This window comes from Neopelma chrysocephalum, unplaced genomic scaffold (assembly GCF_003984885.1).
Source record: "Neopelma chrysocephalum unplaced genomic scaffold, ASM398488v2 Primary Assembly neopelma1_97017, whole genome shotgun sequence".
NCBI lineage: Eukaryota > Metazoa > Chordata > Aves > Passeriformes > Pipridae > Neopelma > Neopelma chrysocephalum.
In genome coordinates, this window is record NW_020925659.1 from 2,301,787 (window position 1) to 2,328,215 (window position 26,429).

General features: G+C 40.3%; 1 protein-coding gene across 1 annotated transcript in view; it reads right to left on the bottom strand.

Annotated features, from left to right (window-relative positions):
- Positions 1–17,463, bottom strand: part of DIRAS2 (DIRAS family GTPase 2) — a 35,356-nt gene extending 17,893 nt beyond the window's left edge. The window contains exon 1 of the mRNA XM_027671004.1: positions 17,370–17,463. The gene's annotated coding sequence lies outside the window, so the exon portion shown is untranslated. The remainder of the gene's footprint in view (positions 1–17,369) is intronic.
- Positions 17,464–26,429: the final 8,966 nt, after the last annotated feature.

Sequence of the window (26,429 nt, forward strand, 5' to 3'; positions counted from 1 at the left end):
AGAGGGATTTAGCCTGTGCTTTTTTCTGGTTCTGCCCCATGACAGCATGAGCGCAGAATCCAGACCCACTTATTGAATAAGTCCACAAAGTGCTTCTGTAGTTGCAAAGAATATGTCTTAGTAATTTTCAAAAGTTAACAGATCTCAGTCCTCAGTGAATGTGTCCTTGTTGCCAATGTGACTTTCAATTTTCCTTAAAAACTGTGGGAGCACATGAAGAATTTTAGAGTTATGACGTGCCACAAATCTTACTCACTTGGTTTATATTGCGAGTCTGGGAGAATCTAGTTCTCAAACCCTATTCCACCAGGATGGATGCTCAAACTTTAGAAAAACTACCTTTTCAAACTGAATTTACTTCAGTTACAAGTATCAGTATAGCCTGTCTTCATTCCTTCCTTACCCATCCAAAGAACAGAAATCTTTCATTTACAGGTTGCAGATATGTACCTGCACTGACAGACAGAAATTTCACTTCTACAGCTTCCACCTGGGCTCTAGCCTGCCAAAATCACCATGAGGTTTTTCCTGGGTTGCCATGGTATAATTTACTGTAAAGGAGACCCGTATGGGATTTTCCTCACCATCTCTGCTGAAAACTAACATGGCAGTTCCTGCTCTCAGCAATGGTTTTGTAACACTGCTGCTCTAAATGGCACTGTTCAGACAGGACAAACTTCTAAAATCTCAAGTGTGCCTCTCTCATCTTGTGACAAACACAGGTTATTCACACATGGTCCCAGCGGAGGATCCCACGGAAATGATCCCGGGTCAGTCCCATCCAGGCCAGCAGAGGCACCACAGGGTGAAGGTTTCCCTGCCCTAAGCTGCAGGGAGAATGCATTGCTCCCGATGCTGATGTAAGTTAATGCGGGATGGGTGGACAGGGTCTGTTCACAGTGAAGGTCTTCCCTTCTCCCAGTGGCACCACAAACTTCTGCTCTGCAACTGCAGAATATGCACCAGTAACCCTCATCTGCTACTGTGCAGAAGGGAAAGTGCAGAGGGCAAGGGCACAAAGCCCTACCAGACTATTTCTCTTACAAGCTTCCCTCACAACGAAAAGTCTTAGCCAAGCCATGTGATTATTAGGTTTCTATGCTGCATCCACACTAGAGAGGGCATTTAAGGAACAAGAGGTTTGCTTATTTAGCAAAATATGAGCTGCCTGAAGCTTGAATGCACATTTAGCACAAACCTGCATAAGCACTGGAAGTGCTTCCGAGTCAAAATTCAATCCGTGGCCCATACACAGCAGGGAAAAATGAGAAAGCCTTCAGTTTGCCTGTAAAAGTTTAAGATGTGAAACAGCTGCTCACTTATAAAGATTTTCTCTGTGCAAGGCAGAACATAATCTTGACAAAGAAAAGCCAGCAGAGAGCAGGGACTAAACTCACTTTTGTCTTTTCTGGGATGGTTTTCCTCCTGTTAACCTCTGTTTCTCTGGAATGCTTTCACTAAACCACAGTCTGGCTAAAATACATCCCTCTTCTCTTGCACATTCGGAAACTTACTGTCTTAGCTATGCAATGTTAAAGAAATTTAGTTCTTCCTTCCAACTATACTTCAAAATGGCTAATAGTTCTCATAAATTTATGATACTTTGGTAACTTCCCATACTGTATTTGCCAGTTGGATTAAAAAAGGAGGTAATGAGTTGTCTTAATCAGCAGTACATTGGACATTGCAAAAGATCTTAGCATCAGAAAGATTTACAGGAGTTTTTGTCCAATAGGAAGAAATGACTTTCTGATAAAATTAGGATTATTAAGAGTGTTTCTCCAGGGCAGTTGATTGTCAACAGTGGATCTTTTAATGCCCTGCATTTGGTCAAATAATTATATTTAAATACGACATGACAGTAGCTCCAGGACAGTTCATCTAAAGGGCTGTATTTTGTGTTTGTACATTTCATTTGAATATTAGGCAACTTTCACCATTTTGTAAACTAAGCATGAAATTGTCATGGAATTTTTAGTGCCTGCATGTTGCTTTGAACCTGAAAAACTCAAGAAGAGTAGATAACTAGCAAGTTATTATTAGCATGTCTAAGTGCATCATAGCCCATTTAAAATGCATTGGAGCAGGTGACTACCTCTGCCAGAATCACATCTTATGTATGAATCAAATGCAATTGAAACATACATAGTATTTCAGGCAGTTAGTGGTCTACACCAAAACCATGAGAAGATGGGGCCAAATTCTTCCTGGGTGTAATTGAGGTTCTCATTTTTGTTGCAGTAACTGCAGACTACCTCTTGATTTGAGTCGACTAGAAAGGTGGATCTTTATCCAACATGTTTTAACAGCAAAGCCTCACCTGACCAGCAGTGTTGCTCTGTGAAATTTTGTGAAGAAAGCTCAAACTGCAGTTCTTCTGGAGAGGGGCATCTTTTGCTATATCAGTTTCAGGCCCTGGGGGTACACAGATGAAATACTGGTTTTGATAGCTGTGGACTTCCAGCTCATTTTCTCGCAAGGCAACTTTGTGTTGCACACAGAAGTTGAAAAATAAATAAAAATAAATATTTTTGTAATAAAACCCGGCCTAGCTCTTATCTTGCAATAAAACAGCTCTTTCAGTAAAATTGCAAGACACGTCACTCCTTACAAACTGCAGATGGAACTGGTAGTTTGGAGAAAATATTGTCAGACCCCACAGAGTGCCATTTTCTCCTTTAGATTTCAGTGGACTTCAGCCCAGACTTTGTCATTCACACCTGCAATATGGTGAATACAGTTTCCTTGAGACACCCTTTTGACCTGCAATCTCCATTATTGACTGTATTACTCTGAACCAATATTTTCCAAATTTTGACTTGGTTCCTGATGAACAGAATGGCACAAGGAGATACTTTTGCCTTATTGTCTGTATAAGGGCCATAACTTCAGGGTTTACTTCTGAACACTTGGGAGCAAGTGGTTTGCTGCTGATTTACAGGGAAAGAAAGACAGCGTTTAATTCTTATTGGCTTCTGGGTTGTCAGATACCATAAATGTGATTGAAGGAGATAGGCCATTGACTCTCTTCTCCAATATCTTTCCAGGGTACACAGGGGAGAGTGTTATTGTGACTGAAAATTGATAGTTAACTGCATTTAACCTGATTTTCTGTGAAATGGTAAGATAGTGTAGCACCACTCAGTATTTAACATGATAATTTTAAAATAAAAATATATTGGTGGCATTTATAATAAACAAAGAACAGAAACACAAAATTTCTGTGTTGTAAGCATAAAAAGGGTCATGTTCAACTCACTTTTCTTTCTGCAGCAATGTCTCACTAAACCATGCACAAACACAAGCACATGTAAACTAGTGATTCAACATCAATAAATTGCATAGAGCTGCAATACAGCAAAAAGTTACTATGCTTTGTTAGAAATCCATAAGTAATATTTAATAATATCATTTGTATTATTTAATATTATTTTTCTTATTATTTAACTATATTTAATACATAATCTATATTATTAATATAGAATGTTATTAGAATTTTGTGACATTTGTAGATTGTTAAGAACCCTTTATAGAAAAGCAAAGTACTTCTCTCTTTATTAGTATAAGCATCCACCACAAAATATACTGGGTATAAATCAGTTTGTTAAGAACAGTCCTTCCATTTACTGATCAATATTCACACTAAACCCCACAGTGTGTTTGACCCGTAATCATCCAGGCATACTGAAGAAAATCTCCATAAAGGAGGAAGGCTAAGAAAGTTGTGACTTGATAAACATAGATGAATGACATCAATCATGTGTCATTCATTGATCTTAGCCCTGCTATTCATGGCTACCGGTATGTTACTGTGCACAAATGCTTTTTGTACCAAGCATTTAAACACCCCTCATTGCCCATATCCCTGTAGGACTGGAGGGGAGGAGGTAGAGAAATCAGAAGTAAAGCTGAGCCCAGAAAGAAGAGAGGGGTGGGGGTTGGGGTTTTGAGGTTTGGTTTCATTTCTCATTGTCCTTTTCAGATTTGATCGGCAATAAATTGAACTAATTTCCCCAAGCCAAGCCTGTTTTGCCTGTGAAGTAATTGGTGAGTGATCCCTCCCTGCCCTTATCTCAAACCCTGAGCCTTTCATATATTTGTTTCCCCTTCCCCAGCTGAGGAAGAAAGGTATAGAGCAGTGATTGTCCCCTGCACTTGGCACTGGTGAGGCCACAGCTCGAGTGCTTGTCCAGTTCTGGACCCCTCAGTTCAGGAAGGACATTGAAGGTGCATGTTCAGAGAAGGGCAACATCTCCAGTGAAGGATCTGGAGCACAAATCTTACCAGGAGCAGCTGAGGCAGCTGGGGTTATTCATCCTGGAGAAAAGGAAGATCAGGGGAGACCTTATTGCTCTCTACAACTCTCTGAAAAGAGTTTGTAGCCAGGTGGGGATTGTCCCCTTCTCTCAAGTAACCAACAATGGTAAAAGAGCAAATGGCTTTGAGTTCCAGCAGGGGAAGTTTAGATTGGATATTAGGTCACAGACTGCTAGAGGCTGCCCAGGGAAACAGCTGAGTAACCATCTCTGGAGGTATTTAAAAGGTGTGTAGATGAGGTCTTTGAGGACATGGTTAGGTGGTGGATTTGGCAGTACTAGGTTAGTGGTAGAACTCGGCGATTCTAAAGGTCTTCTCCAACCTAAATGATTCCATTACTTTTGCACTTTCAGTACTACATAACATTCCCATTCAAGAACTTCTCATTTGTTGATCAACGATAGCCTGAAACTTGCTATTACTTTCTCTGTTTAAGGCTAACTGCTCGACATGTTAGCTGTATATTAAATATTTGGATTACATCAAACATTTGGAGAAAGGAATACTCTTTTGATTACAGGCAGAGTATTACACACTTTGTAAATTACTTTATTTTTGTTCAGGCTTTATTGTTGCCTATTTGAAATTGAAACTTTCATTTGTGGTTGTCTTGACACCAGAGATCTAATTGGTACTCAAATCCATCAACAGCAACCAAAAATCAGAAGTGAATAGCGAGCAGAAGAGAGCCCTCCATTATTTCCTAGATTGCTGATCCCAATTGTTGATGAACTTCAGTCTCTACAAGGAGTAGAATCAGGGTAACAATAGAGGAAACAACAGACAACCTCTAATTAGACATAAATTCTACTAATTTGAAACTCTTCCAAGTATCTCTGTTTCAAACTCCTACTTTTGCAGGAATCCCCATGGATGGGAGTTGTGTTTGGCTTAGAAACCCCACAGAGTACATGCACAAAATTTGCACACTAGCAATTCCCCTGTTTCTGCAGTATACAAAGAATATCAGCAGGAGTTTTTCACACTCTCCTCTTGACTCTGCGCTAAGTCTATCTCTCTCATCTACCAACTAGATTTGAAGCAGAGACTTTGTGTGGCAAAAATACTCTTCACTACTCTCCACATTGCAGTTGTATGCAGAGGTGTGCACTGCTATTTGTCTCTTTCTTGAGGATGTTCACAGAGGGGGCTGGAGTCAATGGCAACTGCTAAGTTGAGCCCTGTGGTCTTTAAGTGCTTTACCATCAAGTGGATTGGTCTCCTAACCCTGTCAAGAAATGTAAAATAGTACAGCAGTCTTTGACACTGTGAACAGACCTTTTGGAACCAATATCAATCAGAAACTACTCCCTGAACAAGGCATCTGGCATGAAGCAAGTCTAAGAACATGTGTATTTCTTTTTCCTTGTCATGTAATATAGTGATAAACTGATCTGCTTCATTTCCTCTGTCCCACCGTGTCAGCCCTTTTAGACCATTGAATCAACACTCTCATCAGCATTTCTTTCATTACAGAGATCTTATGTGTGTCTGAAAATGTTTTGACAAGCAGTGTTCCATCAGCTTTCCGAGAATAGCTGGCGATTTAACAGGTTACTTCCTCTCAGCTGGAAGAAACTCTGCCTTTTACCCGATCAACAGCGAAATTCATCTTTACCTATCAAGGTTAAAAGAGAAGCACTGAATGCCAGTGCTGTGTTCCAGCAAGGCTGGCCAAGTCTGCTGTAATGTCCCCAAGGTGACTGGGACACGTGGGCTAGGGTGGCAGCTCTGACAACCTTGTGCAGAAAGCAGGTTGTGTTCTTCACTGCTTCTGCAGGCCAGCTTGCTCAGCTGAAATGACTTGTCAGACTGAAAACTGAGCAGACTACTCTTTCCACATCTCCTCCTCCTGGCATTGAAGGTTTGTCTCAACAATGGCAGCAGCCTAGTGCCACCTCGTGTTACAGGAATCTGCCTCCTCCCCTCTGAGATACCTTACATCTGTTAACCAAAGTCAGGGAAAAAGCTTGCATTCATTTTCAGGTGTGAAAACTGAGTAAATAATGGGAATAAGAAAACCTGTTGACAGTATTACTGTCAGATTCCCTCTTGTTATCACATTGATAAATTTTATTTGGGATTCCACGTAAATCACGGAAATATTTCTATCTGCCCTTTACTTTTTGTTGATTTTTCAGTTTTCTTTATGGTTCTTGCCACATATTTCTCTGTTAAATGTGTTAGCATTTTAAGGCCTTCGTTGGCATCTGTACACTTATGCATATCTGTACAGATATGCAACTGAACTATACAAAATGTCATGGTACTTGGTTCTTCTTACCAATTGCCATTGCTCCATGATCATCTTGTCACTGTGAACTCACTGCAAAAGCCAGTAGGTCAGAGCTGTTTATTCTCCTTGCAAGGACAGCCTCTCTTCTGCATGGCTCTGCATATCCTTAGTAGTACATGATCTTCAGTAAACTTGTTAGCCACACAAAAACATGCAATTGCCACAGTGGAAAAGAAAAACACAATAGACTTCAGCTCTTTCACCTGAATTATCGTATTAAATGTTTTGATCAAGTAATATTAAATAGCTTGATGAAGCAAAAAAAAGAAAATCTTTACTAATTTTGTAGTTGTGAATTGTCTTAGACAATGTAAAGTGAGGGTTGTTTAGTGCACGTTATAAAATGCAAAGCCACCTTGGAAATGATGTTATTCAGGAACAATCTTCCAAAGGACAGTTTAGGGTGGGCAAAATGTCTTGGCAGAAATTCTATTCATTTGGAGGAAGACAGGAGTTATTTACCCGGTCCAGCCTCACCTTGAACACTGTGTGCAGTTTTGATTGCCACAATCTAAGAAAGATATGAAGCTACTAGAGAGTGTCCAAAGGAGGGCAACAAAGATGGTGAAGGGCCTTGAGGGGAAGCCATGTGAGGAGAGACTGAGGACACTTGGTCTGTTCAGCTGCAGAAGAGGAGACTGAGGGGAGACCTCACTGCAGTTACAACTTCCTTGGGAGGGGAAGAGGAGGGGCAGGCACTGATCTCTGCTCTGTGGTGACCAGAGACAGGACCCGAGGGAATGGCCTGAAGTTGTGTCAGGGGAGGTTTAGGCTGGGTATTAGAAAAAAGGTTCTTCCCCCAGAGGGAGGTTGGGCACTGAACAGGCTCCCCAGGGCAGTGGTCACAGCACCAAGCCTGACAGAGTTCAAGAAGCATTTGGATGATACCCTCAGGTCCATGGTGTGACTCTTGGGGATGGTCCTGTGCAGGGGTAAGGGTTGGACTCAACGATCCTTGTAAGTCCCTTCCAAATCAGCATATTCTGTGATTCTGAAATACCCTTCTGATCATTATTTCAAGGAACTGAACCTATAGACCTTCAATTTTTAGAATACAGCTGATGTTTGAATAGATTACAGGCAGAGTTTGCATGTTCTTCACTTACCCTTAAACATGCACAATAAGAGAGGTATTAAACCTTTCCCAAATACATATCAGATCATAATCCAAGGGCAGAGAGATGCCACTGCAATTCGGTGAGTAGAGCTGAGGTCTGGAGAGGTGAATTCACTTGTCCAAGGTCATCAAGTCTACTGGTAACAGGGGCTAAGAATAGACTTTGCTGAGTCTTAGCAGAGCTTTCTGGTCACTAACCCTTCCTGCAAGTTGTGTATAACTCTCTTGAATATATGTACGCTGCATATAAGTGGGCAATAAAGACACAGCCTGAGCCACACGGAAAGATTAACAAAAATGTATAATTGTCCATTTTGATGCCTAGACATCTATACTTGCTTGTGTTTAAAAGCATTAAAACCTGTGCATTTTTATGAATCCAAAGATGTGTTTGTTTCCTTTTTAGGGGATAGAGATCTTGCAGAACTGTCATTTGAACACTGCAAAATTCCCAGTCTTTTAGCTCACTTTATTTGGGTGGCAGCTCTTTAGGGAGGAATTTCCATGGTTCGGAGAGCAGCACTAATGAGCTGCAGTTCATTATAATGAACTATAACTTCTGTAGCCTTGAAATTGAAAGAGGCAGTGAGGATGAGGCAGGAGGAAGCTAATGGGGTGAGAAAACAAACATAGATTAAAGATGTGAGGTAGGACTGTAGTCTGTTTGAGTCCTAGTTTAGTTACAGGAAAAATGGTCAGACTTGTTCCAAAGCAAGAGGGAAGCAGCTAAGGCTGTATCAAGGTCCAAAGTATGACAAAAGGTCAAACACAAACCGAAAATATTGAGCTGCCACCTCTCTTCACTGCTGTGGTTATACTTTTGGAAAGCCCCATTACACAAATCCCTGCTCGCTGGGCTGAATAATGCCATTAAGTTGCTGTCTGCTCTGAATGAAACTGTGAATCACTGATTGTATGTGATGAGGCCTCCTGCATACAACTCATGCTGCAGTGTATAAAATAGAGTTTCCTCTCAGTGCAGAATATTCCAGCTCAAAAAGTTGAGGTAGCTTTATTTGTGAACTGTCCATGGGTATTCCAGAGATGCCCATTTATTCCAGCTATTTGTCTGTTGGTCTGATATCGAGAGAGAGGAAAAAAAATGAGTATGCATCTTGTAGGATGTCAGTAATGTGACCATAATAAAAATGTTCCCTGCTTGAAATATAACAGCCCTTTCAGTGTAATTTGAAGGCCTGCTGTTCATTTAAATTACCCACTGTGTGGGCTGTGTGCCATTATATTGTGCAACATGTAAGGAATATAAAGAATTTGCTTTCCTTTAAAGAAATAAGAATGTTTACATAGAACATTTTCAGAGTAGCATAATCACGTTTATTTAAGAAAATTAATCCTTTAAAAATGAAGAAAAATTAAAGACTTATACCACTTATACAAGCTGATCCTGTCCCTTTCTTTGTCACTGTTATTTTATTGTAAGTTCTTATTCATATGAAAAATTATGGCTTTGCTTGGAGCTTTAAAGGCCTCAAAAAACCTTGACTGTAACCATGATCATGAGAGTCTTTATTCAGACAATCAGCTAGGTACCTGCTTAATCAAAACTTGAGTCCCCTGAACAGTTTTGTTGTAGAAAGATGGTAGAATTGGATGTTGGATGTATGACTTCTGTTTATAGGCTCTGGGTCATTTTGAGTATGTCTCAAGAGCACAGTGAATAAATCACAGAATCACAAGAGTATTCTGAGTTGGAAGGGACCCACAAGGATCATCAAGTCTAACTCTTAAGTGAATGGCCAACATAGGGATTAAACCCACAATCTTGGCATTATTAGCTCTGGGCTCTAACAAGAGGGGCTCCAGTAATTCAAGAACTTTGGCCTGTTAAAGATGTAACTTACGGAGTGGACTGTACAGAGAAACTTGAGCCCGTGTCAAATAAGCTAGCTCCAAAATCAAAAACAGTGCAACCACCTTGGCTCATCAGTTGTCTCAAAGTAATTGGTTCTGCTGAAAAGTGCAGTGTAATGCCTTCAGTGACACGGTGATTGTACACTTCTGGCCTCTGCTAGTACCCAGATCCTGTGCTGCACAGACATGTCCTGCATGCAGACATTTCCAAAGGGCCCATGGCCTACGCAATTGCCAAAATGTTAAAGGTTTGCATTCGCAGAAATAAGACCTTTACTTATTGCGCAGCAGCGCAACCACTAACACTAATGCATTCACACTGAGGGAGTCATTCAAGTATCTAAATGGTGCATCTAAGAACATTATTTTCCTGAAAAGCCCACTTAACTACTAGACAGTTATGACATGACTGTGATAATAATACTTGTGGAGTCAGATTGTCAATGTTTTTATAAGGGGGCTTTGCCGACTTGGCAAGAAAATAGAACTTGGCTGGTAACTTTTGTGCTTTTCTTTTCCTGTAATAGCACCTAGTAAAATAAACTGAAATTGTTTTGTAAGAGGCAAAGCATCCTTACGCCTCACCTATAGGTGAAAGCCTGTCTTTATCAAAATTAGACTTCAATATGTGTTAGTTGGCAGAGTTGAGATTTGGTACCCTCCTACATAAATTAGGAGGGTTCTAAATAAATGAGCCCTTTCCATTCTGTAACACTGCTGCAGTGCTGGAACAAGGATGAAGGCAGGTATATTCTGCCCAAATCAATTGTTCTGGCATAAACAGAGAGCATACACTTGCATTAACTGCTACCACTCCATCATTCTGCGAGTAAAACAAACTCACTAAAACTAGCAAATGCTCTTCCTCTGCTAAATTTGCTGACATCTCACAGATAAACTGCAATTCATTGCTGTGTGGACACTACACACTTAATTTTATAAAATATTCTCAATATAATTTGAAGAAGAATTGTGTTGATGAATACAGCTTGAAATCAGGCAAACAGTTTATTAAATCAAATTTTGGATGGAAACACTGTGGATAGAAAAGATTTGCTTAGAGATGTTTTCTTAATCTGCTCTGGTTAAACATGAAGGAATCTCCCTAGGGAAGAAAGCTACCAGAAAAAGCAAGAAAGAGAAGAATTGTTTAGAAGATTTTGTTGAAATTCTTTACCTATCTCTTAGCAAAAGAAGCTGCTCCATGTAAGTGTGCAATTTTTTAGTTCAATTAAAGCAAAATTTTACATATACATGCCTGATGGTTTGGGGAATTTGGCTAATTGCAGTATTCCAATTTCTTTTGCAATTGGTTTTGGGTGCATTTTATTACTTTGGAAAAGCTTCACCGTGACCTTCTGATCTTCAATCACCACAAAATAAACCAAGATGCAACAGCCAAATCACTCACTAAGTTTCTATTGGCAAAGGATTCTCTGGATATTATCACAGTTCTCCCTTCCTAATGGTTCCAGTAATCTTACATGAATGCTTGTTTGTTTTTTTAAATAAATATTAGCTCATCAGTGTCAGATTTGGAGACCTTGTCATAGTGCCAACAGTCAGGAGGCACTGGTATTACTCTTCTTCCACACAGCAAGATCTAGAGCTCAGTTCATGAGTATGATTCAGTGTTTGATTTCTTGTCAGCAGGGCACAGCACTTTCGACTTCACCCTCCTGAGGCAGCAACACTGAAAAAACGTCAACACAAATGGGCCAGTATAAAGATACATTTTTTTATCTGCTATTTTATAAAGTATCAAAACAAAACCCTTCCCCCCTCCAAAAAAAAAAGTTACAAGCAAAAAGAATGCAAACACACAAGAAAAAAAAAATTACTGATTACCTTAAAGTCTTGAACCAGCCATCATCTTTTAGCTATTATATGTGGTCATATCATGGCCTCACATTACTAGTGGTAGGTGTTAGCCTGTGCTCACCACCCTTGCCTTCATTGCTCACTTTTGGGTAGGTCTGTGCACCCCACACCATCGCCCTGACCTCATTAGAACACTAAAGGCTGCAAAAGACATGGAAGCTTTTTGTACAGTTCTAAAAAGTCCTGCATCAATCAGTGCTTCAGTGAAGCCTTTATACAGCTTAAAGTTCTGATGAGGTCCTTACTGACGGGGGTTCCAGGACAAAGGCAATAAACTTCACCAAAAATGACCTGAGGTCTTCACAGCTGTCTTCAACAGCTGAAAACAAGGATTTATGACATAGCTTCTGCAATTAAATCCACCAAACTTCCTGTATCCTCAGCACGTGAGTAGCATAATCTCTGCAGATTGAAAGCTTTCCCTCCCAGTCTGTTGGTCTGCTTTCTGCATACGAATGTTACACTGTGAATGGCTGGCGTAATCCCTAATTCTATGAAAAAATTAGATACCTCTTTCACAACAGGGAAAAGCTTAGCTTAGCATCTGAGTGAAGTCCTGTTCCCTCCGGGAGAGCTGGCTACAAAAGGATAGTCAGTGCTCCCTCCCCTTGCACTGAAGTCTTTTTATGCAGGTTTCGCTGAGCGTGGTTCAACGTAAGTTGTTCTAACTTCTCTGTTAAAGGAGTTTCCAGAAGCATAGTGTCCAGGTATTTAGTTCAAGAATTAGAAATAGAAGCTTCTCAGTAAGACTGCCAACAGCTTTTTTTTCAAATGCTCTGTTGAAGTCCATCTGTTTGTCTGGAAATCAGTAAAAAAAGTTATACTAAGAGAGGCTAGTCACCAGAATCAATTTACCTCTTATCAAACCCTAAAGAAAGCTATGAAGGAGAGTTTATTTCATGTCTTAGATTACACCTTTTCAGGAGCTCACAATGAAACTTCTCTGTTCCATTTTCAGCAGTTCTTCAATGCCTGACTAGCCAGTAATGGCAATCTAATGTGTCCCCTGCTGCTGCAGCTGTAAAAAAAAAAAAATCCATTTGAAAATACCTCACCCTGAAACAGGATAAGCCCAGAGGGAGAATTTTTTTTTTAATTGCTAAATTACATGTGGGAAGATACCCACTTTAGTTCTACATCTCCAAGGAAGGATTAAAAAGACAATGTACAAAACATTTCAATTGCAGCTCTGCTGACACCAATGGGATTAAAATTATTTACTCCAGGAACAAATTTATCCTACAGGATATATTTTATAAATAGATTTTTAAAAATATATTACACGACCCAAAGGAGTAATTAGTGTTGGAGAGGCAAGTATGGATTGTTATATGATCTATCTTTTTATCAAACTTTCAGTATCATTGCAACTAACTTTATTGTCTAGTGGACTAAAAAAAAAAATAGTTTTTTTTAATATTTCCACCCTGTATACTCACAAACTAAGCACTGTCATAGAAATCTATCAGACAAATGTATGTTTAACCAGGAGCACAATGAAGAAAAATACTTTGAATCAGAAAATCACAGCAGTGTACTGCTGAAAATTACATATTTTTGATAGCTGCTTGCACTGTGCTATGGGATCTAATAGTGTACTAAACAGTTATTACTATAAACATTTCTCCACTGCCACTTGAAAACATTAAAGTGTCTGTTAGTTTAGTCGAAACTCCAGTACTGTACAAAGTCATGGGAATAATGTACCACGGCAGTATGCGGGTGAATGTTTGTGAAAGTTAGAGAAAGGGATGCGAGTGGCCAATAAAAATGATAAAATAAAAATTTACCAATTAAAATGACTAAGAGAGGCTTTAAAAATGTATTCATGAGGTAGATTAAATGAGATGTAAGAAACACTTAAGGGAATACTTCCTTCCACCTTTCCCCAGTACGGTATTTCTGGATGCCAGGCCACCATACCATCAGCAGGACTTATAGCACCTTAACACGCTGTGATTTTTCCAGTAGGTAATTTTTTACCCACTTATTCCATCTTTTAATAGTTGTGTAAATTAACCAGAAACATTCTCCACTAATTACATTCTGACTAATCACAAACGAAACTAAGAAAGTGAAAACAGGCAGGAGTCCCTAAGCAGCAAACCCCCAGCACCCTGTTCTGGCGTTTAGGTGCAGATTTCCACATTGCAGTAGTCCCTTCAAATTTTATCTCCCAAATACCTCCTCTCAAGTCAGCAAGGCAACTCAGAACCTGATTCTGCAGACACTGCTCTCGGGAAATTTCTGTTTGACTGAATAGCCTGAGTATAAAGCTGAAGCACACAGTGTCTTGAAATAGGTCTATCATGGATACAGGCAACATGGGAGAAGAAGGAGCTCCCACTTGACTGGTGTTTGGAATCATGGAATCACAGAATATGCTTAGTTGAAAGGGACCTACAGGGATCATCGAGTCCAAGAAGGCCAGGGCTGCCTGGTTTGGGTCAAATAATTTGTAATATGGGATTCAAAAATGGATAGAATAAATTTCACTGCATCTGTCAGTGCTACGTGGACCCCCCTGCAGCAGCAGCCTGCAGTTCTGCAAGGGACACAGGAGCACAGTGACTGAACTTGAAGCCCTTGCAGACTGCTGAATTCACAAAAATCCTCTGCTAGCTGATGCCTGACCTCAGAATAAGCAATGCCAGTGTGACACTTGCTGATGTTATGCCTCGTTTCTGACTTACCCTTCTGACCACCAGGGATGGATGGAGCATTTATCCACACAATTTTCCTGCTTTAGGTCCTTTATAATGTCTGTGCTGGATCTCTGGGGCTTCAAATGGGACACTGGCATCTTTGCCATCCAGTTTTTAACTGTCACTCAGATGTTTTATCACCAGGCCTATGAGAGACTAAGTGCTACAGCTTTCTCTTCTCACCACACAGTAATAGAAGATGAGGACCAAGGCCAAACATATGACTCTAAGCCTTCAGTGATATTTTAAATAATATTTTAAAAATATTATTATCCAGGACATATATATATTTTTTGGTCTCTTAAAGTGCAGTCTGTGTAAAGACAGTAGTTCTCTGTGAAATCCAGTAGATATGGCTGAAAATTTAAACTAAATTAACTGGAATTCAGTACTCTGCTCTGCATTTTCCTAAGGTGATCCAAAGATAATTTATGGCACATTCTAGTTGCTAATGTCAAGACAGTTGACCCAAAACTCCGTTTCTGAAATTGGGTGCATCATTTACAACAGGAAAGACTATTAGCACTCTCACTGATTTCTTGTCGTTAAGGGATATTGCCTGTATTAGTAAAGTAGGTTTGGGGTTTTTTTCTGTTTTGTCTTTTTCATCCTATCAAAAATATAGGAAATTTAAGCTGATCATGTTCTATTTGGTCTTCCAGTCATTCTTTCACTTTTTGCCCTACTGTCACAATTCAGGCCTTGCAAACCAGGAAAAAAACAGCCAAGAAAATTAATTAGCTCTGTAAATCATCAGAGTGCTATTTTCATTATAGGTAATTTAAATTACCTTTTCACATAACAAAGTACCTTAGAGTGGAGTAAGTTAAACCACCAGCCATATCAGAACTCTTTTCATTATCACAAGTGAGTTTTCTGTATATATTCTTCACATCTAACACTGTGTTTGGTGAATAAAGTTTAAGCATAAAATGCTTTCATGTTAGTCACAAAAATTATTTCGTTACAAGAAAATTCTTCATCTGCTGTGTTTATATGTGTAAGGGTTTTAAGTGTATTTGAACAGAAATTTATAGTCAAGAGCTATTAAACACAACAAGCTTTCTGCATAATAGGAAAAGGAAAGAAGCTGCTGGACAGACTAAATTGCTTCAAACACAGTAAGAGTTCCAGGGTGCAGCTCCAAGAAAGATCAACATAATGTACTAAACAGGAGGACACATGAAGGGACAATTAGAAAATGAAATAGAAATGGCATATAAAAACTATTGTGCCTGTAACCCTTTGAGGGAAAAGTGCAGGAAGAAAGTTAAAATAACATCTTTGACCTAGACGATGTGGTAAAGGGCATTCTGCCTTTAACAGGCTGTACAAAAAGTGCAATTAGTCAGAGATTATCACAATTTTAACAGAGGATAAAGAAGTATCTTGAGAAAAAACAGTGTAAAACCATCCTTGTTTGGTTATACTTTGCAGTGAAGTATGCAGGCTGAAATAGGGAGCATCTGTTTTATTGCAGCTAAAATTTCTTCCATAATTGCCTGAATTACAGAGTTTTAGGTGAACGTAACATGTCACCAAGTGGAATTGTTCTCTGTGTTCCACCAATTTCATTATTTTTCAGAACAGACTTATCTTTCACATTCACCTATTGTAGGGGTTAGACATCTCAAGTGCAGTAACAATAATTTCCCCATACCTATGCAAACCTATGCAGTTCTAATTAGACTGCATTTTAAAATTATAAATTTCTTTCTCTCTGTATATATATTTATCTGTATATAATTATATGTAAATAAATAAATAAATTTATTTTATTTGTATATACATACAAAACTTGAAAAGCAAGATATTTTATTTAGATAACAGAAATCAGTGTATCAGTAAGATAATTACCCATTATTTGTACTGATGAATGCCACAGTATCACTGGTGCTACAGTATATCCACATAGTAAATAGAACGTGTTATGTTCAAAATACTCTAAAAAAACACCACTTCTTTTTATTCATGGCTACTGTGTCAGTTCCCTACCTCCCTCCCTATCCCCATTTCAAAATTCAGGGCAAACAGAGACATTTAAATTAAAGGATCTGACCAATTTCCCAATATTTGCTCATTCATTAAACACATGCTGCTGCCTGATTTTTTGGAGAACCTCAGCTACAATGATCACTGAATCTCTGCTGATTTCTGGCCATCACGGTGCTTGTATTTATTTGTGTTCTGTGTATTTATGTATTCAATTTCGACAGGCCAACCAATAAATAAATCCAACAGTTTGAAAGGACGTTTCACTCATTTTTTAAAATTTATCCAGAAAATGCAGCTAGCACAGATCTTGCAGTTTATTTATCATCTGAGAGGATGGTCACAAAGTAAGAAAATGCACTGTCAAGTATTTTTCTGCTTCAAGCAGTGCAACATGGATGATGTAATTGAATTGGAAATTCTGCTGCCAACCATGTGCTTCTGAAACCGGTCACATGTGAACACTTTCAGGAACTGAAACACATATAGCTAACATTTCCTGAAGGCTTGGAGATTTGCTCAGCAAATACAACCAAAATAAAAAAAAACTAAAAAAAAACCCCCAAAACAAAACCACCCCAAACCAAACAATCAATCACATACACACAGAAAAAAATAACAAACAAAAAAAATCACAAAAACCCAAACCACCAACAAAAACAAGCAACCAAACAAACAAAATCCTACCCCCAAGCCCACTGGTACTGGAGATGGTACGATGCTCTTCTCATACCAAGCCTACTTATGAGTACAGAACATCAGAAACCTTAGGGGAAGAATAGGATTTCAGAATTGATGAAGATGGTGAAACATTCAACGAGTTGCTTTGCATGGGATATTGTCAGTTGAAACAGCTACCACTTGTGTGTCAAAACTCCCCAGCATGTTGCACTCTCTGCTAAAATTAAATTTATATGAACAAATAATAATTCCACAAATACATTAATCTGACTTTCAGTGTTGTTTACATATTTTGGCAGAAAACATTTCGACATTCTATTTCAATCAGTCTTGAAAAGTCACGTGGGAGTCAGAAGCTCAAAAAGTGCTTTTCAGCTTTCATCTCATCACCTGAGGTTGCTGCAGATGAACACTCTTTCCAAACTTAAAAGTTAACGTGCTCTTAAAGTACATCAGCCCAATCCCTCCAATTAACTGAGAAAATTCTGGGAAACTGCTTTTCACTCACCTGCAACTGCAATTACTGAACAATTCTCAGGCTCCTACATGGCACTTGATGGTACCTGCCCCCTCTCAGTTGCAGTCTGCCACCAGAGAAAAATGTACCTATTCAGCTACAAGAGGGAAATCTTAACCAGACACGTGCAACAGGCATGCTTCTGCTTGAGTCAGTTGTTTTGCACATCTTTTTATAGCCACAGTGTTGTGTGGCTGAGTCAGAGTAAGCGTCAGAAATGGTGAGAAAAGGAATCAAGGAAGCTTTGGATTCTATAAAGTATTGATAACAAACATCGAATTATTTAAGTGGCTTGGTGGTTAGGACACATTTCTCACCCCATATCAGCTTGGTTCTGTCATGCTGAGAATAATTAAACTGGACATATCAGTCCTACTAGTATCTTACAGAACCAGAAAAGGATTATATTCCCAGGAAATGGAAAATAGTTAACTCTAACAAAAAAAAAAAAAAGAAGTAATTATTTTTATGGATTGATTTATCTTCTATTTTGAAACAGTCCCATCAACTTCTAATGAGTAACAGTTCATATTGATCTGTGACGGAATCTGTAAACAGCTGTAAGAAGGGAAGTGACATCCTCTCACTAAATTAAAAAACAAACGAATAAATAAAAGAAGTAAAAATCCAGATCAAAAAAGGAAAACTTCTTGCTCTTCAACAGCTCTCTATAAGCAAGACAGAAAGTTGCCAAAGTGCTACTTACAAATTAGTGACATTTTTGAAAACTTTTTACGATAAAGGTCAACTGTAAGCTAAGATGTAAAAGAAAAAAAAACACAGCCCTTTTGTTCTAAGGAAAATATTAAAGAGAAGTCATTAATATATGATGGAACAAATCCATCCTTGGCTCACCTTTTACTGAGTCAGCGCTAAAGAGGAAAGCCAGCCAAAGGGAAACAGTTGAAGTAACAGTTTCTTAACCCATAATGGGAAATGAACCAATTTAATTTACTTCTATGTATCATAAGTTTTGCTCGCTGTTGCTGTTAATAATTAATAGCTCTGTTACTAATGCTCAACATTTTCTTTCTGCAAGAAAGAAAAAAGGTCACAGAAAACTGAACTTTCACTTCTAATTAGCAGAAGAGAAAGGAAATGATAATGAGTCTCTTGCTTCATCTGGATAGTCATGCAGGAAGTGTTTGTCTCTTTGACAAAGATACTCTTGTGTGTCTGTCCCTGTGTCCGTGGCTGTGCCACTGAAGATTGTGAAAATGCTTCTGTTTCTCCTCCATCTGTTTCTGCCTTTAAACACTTATGATGACACTTCAGGACACTATATTCAGTGCTAAAACATTGCATATTAAGACAAGGAGCCATCAGTCACCGTTTTCTTCCTGATGATAATATTACTTGGAGACAGCAAACAGTGTCTCCCCACTGACATCCTGGAAGTATTGGTGGGAGTCTTCTGCCACACAAAGCTACAATAATAATTGCAGGCCCCAAATTTTCTTCCCAGCAAATATTATATTTAGGAGGCAGAGAAGTGATCTCAAAAGTTCCCTTACTTCCAGCAAACCACTTGAGCAAGGCTGTGGAAATAACCTTTGCACTAAACCCCAAGAGCATTTGCTGCTTTCCCCTACTATGTTCTTCAGAATAAATCTTTGCATCCTCTGTATTCCACACTCTCTAGTTAAGTACTTATGAAAGGATATATGTCTTTGTTTCTGTGTATGCACATAAAATAATTTTGGACCCACTCTTTTTTATAACCCACCTAATGTTTTTGCAAGATCAAAGTAATGTCTTCTGAAGACCTCTTCTCTGACATCTAGGAATTTCATAGGATTTATCAGCATTTTTTCCAAGGAAGTTAAAATGCCTTAGAAGGAAAGGCATGGGACTGGCAACAGGTAACATTAGTCTGCGCTTGATCCACAGATTTGTGGCAGGACCTGGCAGAGGTTAGGGGAATTGCAGTTGTCTGACACTGTCCAAGACAGCTGAAGAGAAAGCCAGCTGCATCCTGGCCTGCATCAAAAGCAGCATGGTCAGCAGGTCAAGAGAGGTAATTTGTCCCTGTTCGGAGCTCTCATGAAATTCCACCCAAAGTGCTGCATCCAGCTTTGGGGTCCCCAGCACACGAAGGACATTGGCCTGTTGGAGCAAGCCCAGAGGAGGGCCACCAACATGAGTAGAGGGATAAAACATCCTCTCCTGAGAGAATTGGGATTGTTCAGCCTGGAAGAGAGAAGGCTTCAGAGTGACCTAATTTTGGTCTTCAGGACCTGAAGGGACCCGACAAGAAAGATGGAGAGCAATTACTTACAAGAGGCTTGGAATCACTCTCTTGCTAGCTGCAAGAGCATGTAGTGATAGGAGAAGGGGAAATGGCTTAAAAATGAGAGAGTAGGTTTAGATAAGACATTAGGAAGAAATTCTTTACTATGAGGCACTTTACTGTGAAGCACTGGAATCAGTTGCCCAGAAAAGCTGTGGACACCCCATCCCTGACAGTGTTCAAGGCCAAGTTGGACTGGGCTCTGAGGAAACTGGTTTAGTGAAAGGTGTCCCTGCCCATGGCAGGGGGATTGGAACCAGATGATCTTTAAGGTCCCTTCCAACCCAGGCCATTCTGTGATTCTGTGATTCTAATATTCTATGGTTCTATGATACAGTGGTGTGCTTGTTTACACATGGTTTTGGTTTTGATTTTCAGAATCACAAAGGTGACTTTCTTGAGCACTCAACTATGCTCATGAGTTACATATTGCTGAAGTTTAGCAAGCAGTATTTTCCATTTTGTTTAAGCAAGCAGCTCTTCTACAAGAAAGTCATTGGCACTTTGTTTTCCTTTTCCCTTGTGACGCATATGAACTACATCGAGTTTTGGCTCTGGCATCCTCCATCTTTAGCATTTCATTAAGTCATCTTGTTAGCTCTTGAAATAGCCATCTGGACACTAATGCTTCACCAGATGTCTTTCTTGCTTCACACGGGAGCAGCTGATTGCCAAATGCTTTGACAGACTTTCATGGTCACTGATGACAAAATACTGCCAGGATTTTTTTATGTCTCTCTTCCTCAACCCACACAGTCCCCGTTTGGGCCATTATAGGGTTAATTTTTGCAGTAACTAAGAAAGGTCATGGTTAGGACACGAAGGTTATTCTATACCACCTCACATCATATTGTGGGGACAGGGGAGGAGCACCGTTTGGAGGAATACTGTGCCAGAAGGAGAGGTTGGGTATTGTCTATTTTCGTGTTTCTGTGGTGAGCAGTCATGTGTGAATTGTTTGCCTCTTTCATTTACACTCTGTCATTAGTATTGTTGCTTTTACAGTGTGTTGCCTTATTTCATTGCTGTTTCCAGTAAATCTTTCGTGTCTCAACCCATGATCTTTACTTTTTGTAAAGTCTCCGATTCTCCTCTCCATCCTGCCACAGAGGGAGGTGGGGAAGGGGGAGGTGGTCAAGCAGCACATGGTTTGGAGTGTTTCAGTGGGAGCATTAAATTGGGGAGTACCATCCTTAAACCATAACACACATTTTCATGTCAGGGCACTGAAAACAGTTGTGTTGCATGTCTTTGATAGCGAGACAAACTCTGCCCTGGGAAGAGTTCTAGGGACAGAGGCAGAAGCAGAAAGGAGATTGATCTGCATGTCCACCTTGACTCTTCTCACAGCACTGAATCAATAAAACTTACTGTCACATAAAAATAAAAATCTCTGTTATCTTAAAATTGCATTCCTTTTTACATGATATTGAACAATTTATTTTTTTTCGTGCTCAGTCCTACCAATGTCAAAGCTAAAGATTAGATTCCAACAACTCCTTTTTCTTGTTCAAAATACCCATGAAAACTGATATTGGCATAACTCTGTGAAGATTTCTGTAATATCTCTATAGCAGATATCTCTCTTTCTTTCTAGAATTTATAACGTTTCATTTTTTATTTTCTTCCTTTTAATTTTTTCTCCATTTTCAACTTGAAGTAAAAAAAAAAAAACAAAACCCTAGGAACAATTCTAGAGAAAAGTAAAAATTATTTTCTAAACTAATAATAAAGTCACTGGAATATTCTGTTATTCTAATGTGGAATGGTGTCATCTTTCAGTAATTTTCATTCAGGGGTCTCTGCTATAATATCCTCAAGAAGCCAAGAAAATTGGCATTAATGAAGCAGAGAGTTTGGCTTCTTCCTGTAATATTTTCTTTCTTATTGGCAGTTCCTGACAGTAGATTTGGCCTTTGACAAGAATGTCTTTTCTGACAGATGGGTGCATAGAACAAGATTTCAAACAACTCTATTAATAAAATTAGCACTCTCTATGTTCATGCAATTCTGGTTGAAAATCGAGGGAGCAGCAAGAGGCAGCTGGTCCACAAGGGCAGGGCTGTCCCATAGCTGGGGTGATGGGGGCAGGACAGGCTGGGAGAGCAGGGCAGGGATAGTGACTGTAACCAGGGTCAGTGGATGGCCAGTGTTGTCTGGACAAGTCACAGGGTTGAGGCAGGTCCAAGGCCAAGCAGAGATGTCAGATCTGTCAGCCAGGACCAGAAGGGTGTGTGGCCAGGAAGGGTCAAGGTCACGGCTGAGTTGCAGTCCTGGTAAGGGCCAGGTTTGGAAGCCCAGGCCAGGAGGTTCAGCTGAAATATCTCCCAGATCTTTCTCACACAGCTCTTTCCCAGGAGCCTGATGTAAGGGCACACAGTATCAGGACCGGCCATGAGGACAGGCAGCCAAAGGCTTGGGGCAGCAGAGGTAACAGGCCCCCTGGCACTTAGCTCTTCCTCTCTTCTGAGGAAATTGAGAAATTTCCAAACTGTAACCATAGCCCCACCCTGAGTCCTTGATCAGAAAAAGAAATCACGTTGACAGGCAGACAACTGTAACCTATGAATTGTTATACAACTACAGAACACTCCAGCACAGTGATACAGTGTCAAGAATGATGTTTTATCAGGATTTTGCAGAATGACTACTTCCTGTTTCTTTGTTTTTACACCAAATTACAAAGGGGATCCTTAGGGCTGTGCATATCAGTGAGACACGTCTCACTGTGAGACACATCTCCGTTAGCTGCTCTCTACTTCTGAAATAATCATGCAGCTAAGCAAGAGACATATAAATTTCCTTCGTTAGGAAATTACATAAGGCTTGGCATTCCTATCTTGATTGTCCATTCAGATTGATATCGACAAGAGAAGATTTGTATACAGTGATGGACACGCACAAAAGGTTACAAGATGCTTCAATGCACTCACAGAAACCACTGAGTCCTGAGTGCACCTACCCTAGCTTCCTAACTGCTAAAACTACCCATGCCTTTTCTCTTCTGGGATCTGGTAATCCATTGGGACAAGTGATATTTAAAGTCTTCATCAATGATGCAGATGAAGGGATTGAGTGCACCCTCAGCAAATTTGCAGAGGACACTAAGCTGAGTTGTGCAGTTGACACACCAGGACAGGATGCCATCCAGAGGAACCTAGACAAGCTCAAAAAGTGGGCCCTGTGAAAATCTCAGGTGGTCTAACAAGGTCAAGTGCAAGGTGCTGCACCTGGGTCAGGGAAACCCCCGGTATCAGCACAGGCTGGGGGATGAACAGATCAAGAGCAGCCCTGCTGAGAGGGACCTGGAGGTGCTGGTGGGTGAGAGGCTGGACATGACCCAGCAATGTGCACTCACAGCCCAGAAAGCCAGTTGTGTCCTGGGCTGCATCCAAAGCAGCGTGGCCAGCAGGGCAAGGGAGGGGATTCTGCCCCTCTGCTCTGGGACACCCCACCAGAAACGCTGCATCCAGCTCCGGGGTGCTGTCATAGTTTGAAATTGGTCCCCTCCCCGAGAGAGGGGGGCTCAGAGGTGATTGGGTGCCAGGGCAGTGTTCTCTGAAGAGCCAATCACCACTCATGTTGTTCGCTTCTGCTCAAAATTATATATTCACAGCACCGGAAACTGTTGGCAAGTTCTGCTGTTGGTGTCTGCTGCGTGTAGGTGTGGAAGGCCAGGGGGTGGCTGGGCTCCTTCTTCCCCCACTCCGGGGGGGAGAGGGGAGCCCTGCGGCCCCCCCAGCTCTGCCTAGGCCAGAGCAGAGTTAGAGGCAGCATTTTGAGTGTGTGCAGTGAGGGAAGAGACTCACAGCACCTGACCTGAGGTAAGAGGAGAGAGGCAGGCTTTGCAGCCAAGCCCTCTCCCCCCTCCTTTTCTCCAGCTAAGCTGTGCAGGGGGGCTTTTCTGTCCCTCCACTGTAAGTGGAGGAGAGGCTCAGCATTGAAGCTGAGCCAAGTGGACGGGCCGTGGAGGTAGGCCCGGCGCTCGGGAGGAGAGTCCCAAGCGAAATTGGAGACGGACCCTGCCCAGAGAGAGAGGAAGGGGCCCGGAGGATGTCTCTGCCATGCAGGACAACCGAAAACCCGAGGAGAAATCCACATGCCAGGACGTGGACGCTTGATAAGCAGAACTACACTGCAGCAGCCTATGAATCAAGGGATGAGAGAGAGAGAGAGCACACAGCAGCAGGAGAGCAAGGACTCAGAGCTATCTTCCTGGACCTCATGAGGAGGAGAGACTACAACAAAACAACTGGAATTTGGTGAGGGGGGAGCGTTCGGGCCCAGAACACTCCCACAGAGGGACTGGTTACTTTCCAGCCTTGAAAAGGCTCTTTCCTGGACTAAACTTAAAGGAGGGGCTTGAAAGGACTGATTGATAGAAATGTAATATATATATTGTTGGTTTTAGTTTGTATAGTATTTATTTGTGTAAATAAATGTATATACTTCCCCTTTCCACTACAGAAGCCTCCGATCTGAAAGTTTCTCTCCGGTGTTAGGATAATTGTGGGAAGGGGTGGGGGAAGCCTGAAAATTGGATTTTAGATTTCTAACGTGGCTCAAACTGCCACAGGTGCTCAGCACAGGAAGGACATCGACTTGTTGGAGCAAGTCCAGAGAAGGGTCACAAAGTTAATTAGGGGGATGGACAACTTTTCCCATGAGGAAAGGCTGAGAGAATTGGTATTGTTCAGTCTGGAAAAGAGAAGGCTTCAGGATGACCCAATGGTGGCCTTCCAGTACCTGAAGGGAACCTACAAGAAAGACAAAGAGAGTCTAGTTCCAAGAGGGTATAGTGACAGGACAAGGGAGAATGCTTTTACACTGCAAGAGAGTAGTTCAGATTAGGTATTAGGAAGAAATTCTTCCCTGTGAGGGTGGTGAGGCACTGACACAGGTTGTCCAGAGAAGTTGTGGATGTCCCATCCCTGGAAGTGTTTAAGGTCAGGTTAGATAGAGATCTGAGCAATCTGGTCTAGTTGAAGGTGCCCCTTGCCCATGGCAAGGGGTTTGGAACCAGATGATCTTTAAGGTCCCTTCCAACACAGGCCATTTTATGGTTCCTTCATTCCTTGCAAACCCTTTCTACAATGGCAGCATAAAACAGGCCTTTGGTAAAAAAATGCCAATATCACCAAAATTGAAGCAAAACTATTCCCACTGTGTAACGTCCAGGTATGTTTGCTGGGAGTGCCGTTACAGTTTTTTTTTTTACATCATTCTGCTTTCATACCTTGTGCGTGTTGCCTTTTTACCCTTTGATTCCGTTTGTAAGATTTTGGCTGCCAACTGTTGTTTTGGGAACTACCGAGCAAATCTCAGGGTACTGAAGGAAATTACGACTATCACCAGGATGGTCAAAAGGTGAAGTCCTAAATCTAAAATATGTTAACATTTCCAAGGCTTAAGAGAACACGTAGTTTATGAGGGAAAGTGGTAAGTATAAATTATTGACAGGATGCTCTACCACACTTTTTGTCACAGCAAGCACGTTGCGTAGCCAATTCACTTGCTGACAGATGGTTTATGATTTTTTACTTTAACATATAAATGCACTTCGTGTCTACTGTTGCAAATGAAGACTTTTGAGCAAGCTGCAAAGATCCTTTAACCTAACTCAGCTTTTAAGAGTATTTTAAGTGTGTCTAGGAATGCAGGATGACTCCTTAATATCAGTACTAATGATCATCATTTATTAATTGTTTCTGCCCCTTACTGACTTTGAAGAGGCCTCCTGAATTTTGTTATTATATTTTCAGTCAGGTCACCAGTTACAGCATCTTCACAGAAGGTTTCATGCTCCCATCCTACTCAAGGTAGCATATTTTTCTGTCAGACCAGCTTAACTGGTCTGAAGTAGAACCACCTAACCCTTTCTTTAAGAAAACATGTTTTCTGTGTAAAAACCATATTTGTGTCCTGTTTTTCAAGAATCTCGGGTATAAAGAATCAGCATAAAACAGCTAAGTAGCAATATAGAAGGTTTTTCTACAATCATATGACACAAGACTATTCTTAGGTAATTTTTTTCCCATTAAGTGATATAGTAATGCATAAATAAAACCATAAGATCTGTGCTTGCCTATCTACCTGACCTACCTAACCATGACACAGAAAAGGTCACCATAAATTTTCCTCAGAATCTGCTTTTCATGTATCTTTCTACTTTATGTTCTGATTTTTTTAGCCAGCAATCCTCCGTAACTCCTTCTGTGGAATATAATGAGCAGGATATTTCTTCTAGTTTTTGCATGATTCCATCACACCTTGGGAACCAATTTAGGATATAATCACACAGGCAAACACACACACACACTGGAAGCCAAGCTAGACAACTTGTACAAAATAATGGGTTTTTGTGACTGAGTCTCTGGTCGGTAGATTATTTTTTTCAAAAAAAAATCACTCTTGATGTGGAACATGACCAAGAGTCTAACAATTCTACAGAAAAGCCTAGAAAAAATGAGAATTACTCCAAAAGAAAGATATAAGACACAGCTCCCTCTACAGGCCTCACAAAATTATATTATACACCAGATACAACATGGAACATAAATTATATAACACAACATATAGAGAGCATGAAACAAAAAATTTGCTTCTAGAATGGGTATGTAATAGTGAAAAAAAAAGCCTTTTTCTTTTCTTTTTCAGAGAAAAAACATGTGTCAGTTGGCAAAATAGAAACAAAATGTTTCTATTTGATCTGTATATTGAATATTCAGTTTATGTTGAATATTCAATGTATATATCAATGT